The sequence below is a fragment of the Macaca thibetana genome, chromosome 1, assembly GCF_024542745.1.
Source record: "Macaca thibetana thibetana isolate TM-01 chromosome 1, ASM2454274v1, whole genome shotgun sequence".
NCBI lineage: Eukaryota > Metazoa > Chordata > Mammalia > Primates > Cercopithecidae > Macaca > Macaca thibetana.
In genome coordinates, this window is record NC_065578.1 from 219,638,543 (window position 1) to 219,648,350 (window position 9,808).

Genomic DNA, 9,808 nt, shown 5'->3' on the forward strand with positions numbered 1-9,808 from the left:
TATGTTGTCCTAGAGTCATCTGTATTACAATTGGAATAATCATTTTCAAACAAGAACGTTAACATTTGAATAGGAGGTACAAATATGGATCTGGATATACTCATACCAATTAAGCATTTAAAGTTTACTAGAGTACTGAATAATTTAAATTTTGACTTACAGAATGGCAAATGTATATGACTTTTCTTCTCCCCTAATTTAAATTAAGTAGAATTTTCTCATCATTAGGACTGCATGAGAATGTCATAATAATATGAGAAAGGGTAGTAGTTGCCTGATGTTGAAAGATTTTCCTAATGTCACATAAATAAAAGAAAATAAAATAAAAGATAAGTACTTACCAAGCACTTACTCCACTGTGAGGGACACAGACAATCACATGTCACATAAAATGATGAGACAATATGGCAACTGCAAGTTAACTTAGGCCTTTTGTTCTTTTATTGTAATGAATACAACTAATCATAACATTTTATCAATCTTGTCCACATTAATATTTTAAAGCTCTCTTTCCCATATTTTATAATCACCACCTTACTCCAGCTCCTCATCTTCTCTTCACTAAAGTTTTTCAAACTAAATCAAAATAGAATTTGAAATTTGATATTACCGGCTAAGATTCTTAACTAAAAACAACAAAATCAGTGTAATTTAAACTGAAAATACAGTATTTTTTTAAAAAGTGAAGCATTGCCAAATCTCCAAAAAAATGGACATGAGTAAGGTCTGAAAATCTGCCAGCATGAGCAGTTTCCAATGTGCTTGATAATGAGTTCTGTGAGGTCACGACTCTTGCTCCTTCTGGGTGCCATTCCCAGCCCTACAAACTTGGTGAATTTGTTTCTGTGGTGTCTTTGTAGCCTTACAGGATTTTCACCTGCCCTGCTGCTTTGAGCTACCCATTCCCATGTTAAAATCTGGGATCAAAAAATCCAATGCAGACTCTCCACCTATATACCGTAGCCATAGCTGAAAGTCAGGTAGGGAAGTAAGTGTGTGAGTTCTAGCAGAGACAGTGAAATGTTTGCTCTCTGAGGCATGTCAAAAGAGAGTTCAGATACACAAAGAAGGGTAAATAAATTCTACACTATATGTTGAGCCAACAGTCTCACAGCCACAGATTTATCTATTTACGTGGGCCAATATGAAGGAGATATAGAATATGTGAGAAGTTTGTTATATGCATGATACTTGGAGAAATATCCAGGGGAGAAGAAAAGAGTAGACATGATTTGTTTTGTATTTCTCAAGTAGGCCAACAAATTCCGGTGGCCCTATTTGGACAGACATTGAATGGAGTCTCAAGAGAGGCAGATAGACTTGACATGGAAGAAACTCTTCCGTGAAGAGTGAAACTTGCTGCAAAGGGGTCCCGATCCAGACCCCAAAAGAAGGGTCGTGGATCTCGCGCCAGGAAGAATTCAGGGCAGGTCCGCAGGGCAAAGCAAAATCAAGTTTATTAAGAAGGAAAAGTGGTGAAAGAACAGCAACGCCATAGACAGAGTAGCGCATTCCCGAAAGTAAGAGGAGGAACGTGTCCACCCTGGGTACAATACTTGTTTAAATACAGAATAAAAAATATCATGGGGAGATGTGCTCTGCTACAAGTGTTTGTGTTAAATGATTAATTTTCTTAATTAGTATATTTTTCAAGAATCAAAATTATTATCTTTAAAGAAAAATTAAGAATGCCTTTGTTTTTTTTTTTTTTTTTTTTTTTTTTTTTTTTTTTTTTTTTTTTTTTTTTTGAGACGGAGTCTCGCTCTGTGCCCCAGGCTGGAGTGCAGTGGCCGGATCTCAGCTCACTGCAAGCTCCGCCTCCCGGGTTCCCGCCATTCTCCTGCCTCAGCCTCCCGAGTAGCTGGGACCACAGGCGCCGCCACCTCGCCCGGCTAGTTTTTTTGTATTTTTTAGTAGAGACGGGGTTTCACCGTGTTAGCCAGGATGGTCTCGATCTCCTGACCTCGTGATCCACCCGTCTCGGCCTTTGTTCTTAAAATATCGGGATATCTGGGCACTCCCAAGTCTGGGTCTGTTTAGTAAACATTGCCAACCTGTTTCCTTAACCGTAAACATCTAGAGGCCAGAAATACCAAACTTTCTAGGAATCCCAAACTTTCTAGGAATACCAATCTTTCTGGGAATGCAGCCCAGCAAGTCCCAGGCTAATTTTCCAGCCCTCGCTCAAGGTGGAGTCGCTGTGGTTCAAAAGCTTCTGACAAAACGAGCGGACAATAATTATGTTACCAAGATTGTAGCCTCCCAGTGCAAATCTCAGTTTCTCTTTTTTCTGTCCTTCAATCCAGACTGGCTTTCAGACACAAAAAGAAAAATACTACCTGATCTCACCTATATATTGGGCCTAAAAATAAATGGAATACATAGAAACAGAGAGTAGAACGGTGGTTGCTCAAAGTTAACTTGTCTAAGAAACGGACTCAGTACAGGATGCAGCGCCCTCATCTCCCTCTGTCATGACGTCACCACCCACTTCTCCGCCAATCAGCAAGCCCCACACTTCAGCTCATCACGCATCCACACCCCTTAAAAATGCCATCCCGAAGCGTCTCCAGAAGGCTGATTTGAGGCTCCCTTTCTCTTCCTCCTTCAGCTGACCTATGATTATTAACTTTCTCCGCTGCAACCCCTGCTGTTTTGGTGTTTTGGTCTGATAACACTCCATGGGCAATTGAACCCTGTGGGCCTGTAACAATCCTCCTGCCTCAGTCTCCCCATTGGTGGAATTACAGGCCTGTGCCACTGTCTCTTGCTCTTTTACAAAAGATTTGACATAAATGCTTATCATCTGAATCTTGTATCTTTGGGATATAGAATGGGGCTTCTTATTAAGTAAATATGATTATGAAATTAAAGATCTATGTGATTTCATGAATAATTCAAATACGCTGAACACAGACATTTAAAAATGTAAAATAAGCAGCTCAGTTTTATTTACGTTCCTCATTCTAATCTCTTCTTTCAGAATAACCAGGTTTTGACCTACTCTATGCTTGGTTTTGTGCTTTGTACTGGAGAAGTGTGAAATAGTCAATTCCTGCTTCCAGAACACTCTCAGGGAGATCTGGGGTATTTCAAGAGGAAGTTGCTGACTCACATCCACCATATTTGCGTACTTGACCCTGGTGGGTAGTTTTCAGGTAAACCTAAAAGTCTTTCCTTTTACAGAAATTCCCTTGAAGTCTGTCTTACCACGTCAAATAAGGAGTGTTACCTCCTCTTTCAGCACAAATAAGTTTTGTCTTCTGTCTTTTGAAGATGTGAAAATAGTTCCCTGCTTGCACTAGATATGGCTCCTCCTATATGTTAAAAGTCATGGTTGTAAACTTAATAAAGGAATTATTCAGCTTTTCAAATGCAGGAATATTGAAACATCTGCACACTTTGACTTTCAGGAAATTGTCCTTGCCAGGACTGTACACTAACTATGCTGATTGGATAATTATAAAACATATACATGCATCAGTAAATTAAATTGTCTGGTCGGAGTGTAGTGGTGTTTACAACTAATTGATCACAACCAGTTACAGGTTTCTTGGATCCTTCTCCACTCCCACTGCTTCACCTGACTAGCCTATACATATCAAAATATATATCACAATAAAAATAAGTCAAAATATATATCAATATATGTCAAAGTATAATTTGTCAATTAATACATGTTTTAAAAAATATTTTTAAAACTCAAAGAAATTAAAACGAACCAATATCACTTTTCTCAGGTAGATGGTATAATTAATTCATTTGCTAGAAACAGTAAGAAATTTGAAAACATTTAAAGCACTCTACTGAATAAAAATTCAATTAATAAATATTTTCTAAATATTAAAAAACAGAGTAGTAATATCATTAGGTCATCTAATAGGATAAAATAGCTTTATAATTTAATGAGCATTTCCAAATGAAAAGAAACAATTCGAACACGTATAATTACCCAAAATGTGTTAAAAGATATCTCCCATGTATGTGATATTTTAATAATTACCACGTATGTGTTTCTATTAAATTAACCTCATTCTATTTTAGTGGTTTAAATCTAATTCCCAATATAAACCAAACTGAGAAAGAAATTAATGTAGGCAGACATATTGTTATTGTCGATGCCTGAGTAAAAGCATTCAAACTTTAGGGTTTCATAAAATTTAGAAACACAATAACATTGACATAATATGAATAAATATATTTGTTTCCTTCTCCACTGAGTTTACCCTTGACATGCATTGAAACATCTAAATACATGATCAGAATTCATTTCTGAACGTTGGACTAAGGCCATCCTCTGTATCAGTGACTCAGCCTAGAATGTCCAAAGTCTCACTGGACAGTCTCCAGTGAATACCAGCAAAACAACTGTTAATCTCATTCTCCAGGTAAAGAAGGAGTGGATGCATGATTGCTGCTGAATCCCCATGGAGGTCTCTGAAATCTCACATGTAGGGATGAAAAACCAATGTATACATTTCTTTAAAAACCATGAATTTGTTTCTATGATGACTGTAGGACTGCTGTCAGCTAAGCAAAGGCAGTGAATGTTTGGAAATGAGGAAATAATAAAAGTACTAATTATAACTGTATTTTTAAATTTTTATTGATTACAGGGAAGAAGGAACTCTGGCAAGTGCTTGAGATAACTTTGTTCAGAAATAGAATTGAGGTGAATTTCAGCACTAATGACTGTACTTTCTGTAACACCATTCAGCAGAAATCTTGGAGTATGAAATGCAGACAACCAAAAGTGATTTTGAAGCTAATTCATAAATGTGTTTTCTGGACGGGAAGGGAAATGATGGTCAATGGAAGAGACAGGGATAGATTATATTAGACTATACTTTTATGGGCTCCAGTGAAATTAAAGAACCCACATTCACAATAATGATCATAGGAGGCAGCAGTTCCTCGTTCCTACTTGGCTGGGGTCTTGTGCTATTTTGGTTTGATTTCTTTTACCATGAATGATGAGTGATTATATGATGCTCATTATAATCTTATCGCTGCTTCTCACTTGGTATTTTACCTTATATGAATCCCATGTTTTTAATGAAATACCTGGAAAGTATTAGTGTTGTTTTTGCATAAAAATGTTAAAGGGTCATTAAAGTAAAGGTACAATGAGAATGGTTAAAATCACTGGTCTGGTAAGGGGAACATCACACACCAGGGCCTGTTGTAGGGAGGGGGAGAGGGGAAGGATAGCATTAGGAGATATACCTAATGTAAATGACGAGTTAATGGGTGCAGCACACCAACATGGCACATATATACATATGTAACAAACCTGCACGTTGTGCACATGTACCCTAGAACATAAAGTATAATTTTTAAAAAAATCACCGGTCTGCAGTGCAATGATATATTTTTTTAAAAGGAGGAGGTTCTTCTGGAAAGCAGTAATGAAGGTAACCGTATGATTAGTAGCTGTGCTGTGGTTATCCAGATTTTGTTTTTACAGCCAATTTGTGTCAAATTGTAGTTTTTTGTGCTTTTAACTTTTACAATGTATTTATTTTCTGTCGGGACACAAGGTAAACTTCCAGTGAAATTATAGAACTATCTGCCTTAACAACCATGCAGAGTTTTTGTGAGAAGCCAATGAGCATAGTATGTGGAAACAATGTGCAGGCTATATTACTCTACAGTCATAGCAGATAACAAGTGTGTGAATGTAAGCCATAGTGATTATGTTGATGATGAGGGAAATGATAATGATGAAGATGCTGAAACCTGCAGGTTCTCTTCAGTGACACACCCAGTCAAGTAATACACAGTCACTATCTCACAGACAGTTCCTAACAACCCATGGATTCTTCTCCCTGTTGTAATTATAACATACAGGGCCAGATGTTCATCAACAAAAGCTTACATTTTTAGTAACTGTAAGAGGTAGAATTCGATTTACTTTTAAATGGAGCCTCTGTCCCTTGAACTTACACAGTGAAGCAGAGTAAGCACATCCTCATTCCAAAACAACCGTCAAAGGATACTTCATCCTCACTTTCATAATCACTTTCTGTCTAGCCACGGCAATGTCTGTCTGCCCACTTACCTGTGTATCTATCTATGACAGCTGACGCACCATCGTGGACCTCAATGGCAGGTTGTGACTTGGAAGCACATGTACACACAAGCAAATACTCACTTTACATTCTTTACTCCTTTACACCTCAAAGAGTTCTGGTTCTCCAACTTCATACCCTTCTCAACAATTACAAATACACATTGCGCAAATATTAAATAAGATCAGTTATTCCTAAGTCAGTTAAGTACAACATTATGTACTGAGTCTCTTCTTAGGAGAATCCATTGTGGAGGAACTTGAAGGAAGGAGGAATCTCCTTTAGGATTCCATGCCAGGATGCTGTGGAGAGCCGTCCTTGTCTAGACTCCAGAGGACTCTCTTCTGTGTCATCTGATTGACATTCTAGACAAGTGTTATCAATGTGAAATAATTCTTACTACAGACATGCAGATTCAGGTACAGACAGCTTGTGTTAAGGAATTCAGGCTGACTCATGGAGTCAATGAGTTCTCAGCCATTGCAGTGAAACTGACCATCACCTGTGTTACCGTTTCCCAGCCCTATGTGTAAGGGAGATCACTTTCTGGAATTTTCAGAGATTCAGAACTTTAGTATATTTCAGATATCGCTTCAGAAGAGAGGAAGTAATCCAGATTCTGGAAAACTCCATAAAGAGTGTCTTGGATATTGAAGACTTTTAAAACTTCAATCTGATTTCTTACAAAACTTCAAGCAAAGCCAACTTGTGCCCCTGCTTCCCCAGCTTTTTCTCTTCTCTCTCTTTTTTTGTTTTTTGTTTTTTTGGTAAATCTTCACGTTTTCTGCACCTATGCAAATGATCATACCAACTTTAAGGAGACCAGCCTTATTTTGTGATGAATAATGATTTTTCTTTGAGAATAGCTTTGATCAAAGCTGAGGAAAGTATAGGGAGTAAAATCTGTGCCTCTGTGGAAAACTGCAGCATCTGGACTCAAGAGGACCGTCCTCCTTGGTTCCCAAGTCTGTCACTAGGTCGTTACACAGTCATGAATAACTCTCTTCAAATCTTGTGATTCAGTTTTTCTTCCTTGTGATAATGAGACTATGTTTGAAAAGTCTTTGTCTTCTCTGAATATATGAATCACTAAATTACGCTACTGTCTTCATCTCACTTTCAACTCTAAATTGAAGGATAGGAAAGAGATCCATGCAACGCAATGATGCTTTTTGACTTCAATAGTTAGTAATAGGTAATTCATTTGAAACTTGGACAGCATTTGGAGAATTGTAATTATTATGCTGAATATGTACATCCTCAAATTGATTTACACAGGAGAGTATATGGGTGTTTTTTGGTAACTGAATTCTTCCAGTAGGGAAACTTTTACATTGGGAGCAAGATAGAAAATGTCTTTCATTTAGAGTTTCTGAGAAGCCATTTTTTCTGTGAATTTACATAATAGTTGCCAGGTAAAGTGAAAGTACAGTAAAACTGGGTGATACAAGGAAACAGAAAAAGATTTGTAATGAGTAAATATTAATTATTACAAAATCCTACTTCTTGTTTTACATTTCTTATACTTTCTCAATTTAATATTTATATGGAGTTTTTGTTTTAATACATTTAATTTTTTTCTTTTATTTTTGTCTTGGCTGAATAAAAACTGAACCAGCCTTATTTCAAATTTACTGCCAAAAATTTTTGAGGAATGAACTACACTACACATTTTTAAAAGGTTTATATTAATGCATGTTTATTTATCTAGATGTCACATTTATTTGTAGCAGATATGTGTGTACATATGTATATATGCATATATGTATGTGTGTTTGTGAATCTAGAGAAGTTTACTGAAAATCTCTGAATCTCAGTTTTGATATCTATAAAATATCAGTGGTGATACCAATCTGAAGAGTTAGTTTGATGAACTCCAACAGAATCAAGGAATGAATCCTGTGACATTCTAGGTGCCAATGTGTGGAGATAGTCCGTGAAAGTTCATGCCTCCCTCCTTCCTTTCATGTGAGACGTAATTCAAGTTTGAGGTTTGTGGGTCCTACTAACTCTGAAATCTTGACCAGAAATTTTTCTGCTTGTTCTTTCCTCCTGTGTATTCTGTCATTAATGCTGATGACTGCATACAGAACTTTTAGTGAAAAAAAAAAGTAAAAGCAAGTGAAGATGTTTCTTAGTAGGCTAAAATACCTTCCTTATAGCTATTTCTGTTAATACAAAAATGAAAGAGCCAGAAATAATCCATTTGTATTTATTTGTACATAAGAAAAAAATATCTTCTTCACATTATTGAAACGGGAGCATCATGGCTGAGGCTGCTTTCCTGCCAGGAACCAGCCCCTAATTTTATTTAAATAATATTATATGATAGGACATTAGAATATTAGAACCCTGGAACATGGATAATAAAAAGATGATACATTGGCAGTCATAAAACATGGCATTAACTATCAGATCTGATGTGCCATTTATTATGCTGTTCTATGTTATTTTTTCTTCTCTTTAAAATTAGAATAATGTTAACTATCTCTTGGACAGTTTGTCATAGAGAGTCCTATGTAGAACACAAATGATATAAATGTTTGAAATGTTAATTGTGTTAATAATTTCAAATATTACATGTTCTACTTACCAATAATTACCCTAGTAATATAAATTACAGAGTATTGGATTAGTCTTAATCCAATTATTAAGTATTGGAATAGTCTTAATGCCAATCTCCTCTTGATTCCAAATGACATTTATGAAAATAATTTGCTCTTCTAAATTTTCTTTCAAAAATTACCGGTGTCATAAAATAATTGAAAATAAATTGCTGTGCTGTGGCTTAGAAACCTGCCAAGATATTTAAAAAATTTATTTGGAAATCCAAATTGGAATAGTTTCAGTACATGTAAGTGATTTTTTTATTAGGTGATTTTATTAAGTGATTTAAATATGCATAAGAGAAACACCATTTTAACCTTTTTAAGTGTAGAATTCTGTGTCATTAAGTACATATATTGTTGTGTAACCATCACTACCATGCACCTATCTCCAAAACCATTTCATTGTCTCCAACTAACACTTTGTTCTTGTTAAACAATTAATCTCCTTCTCTCCCTTCCCCCATCCTCCAGAGTCCACCATTCCACTTCTGTCTCTGTGAATTTCACTACTCTGGGTACTTCATGTAAGTGAATTCATACAATATTTGTCTTTTTGTGATGGGCTTATTTCTCTTAGCATAATGTATTCAAGTTTCATCTATGTTGTAGCATGTGTCAAAGCTTCTTCACTTTTAAAAACTGTATATACATACTATATTTATATTGATTTCTCTGTAGATGATCACTTGCTTTGCTTCTGCCTTTGGGCTATTGTGAATAGTGTTGCTATGAACATGGGAATAGAAATATTTGTTTGATGCAAAAACAGAATAACAAATACTGCATGTTCTCAGGTATAAGTGGGAGCTAAGAATTGGGTACACACGGACATAAAGATGGGAACAGTAGACACTGGGGACTCCAAAAGAGGAGAGTGAGGGAGGAGGCAAGGGTTGAAAAGCTACGTATCTATGCTGTGTTCATTATTTTGGAGAAGGATTCAACAGAAGCCCAAACCTCAGCATCACACAGGATATCCATGTAACAAACCACGAATGTACTTCCTGAATAAAAAAAAAAAAATCCAAAAATATCTGTTCAGGTGTCTGCTTTTATTTATTTTATTAATTTATTTATTATTTTATTTATTTCATTCAGAACTGAAATTGTTGGATCATATACTCATTC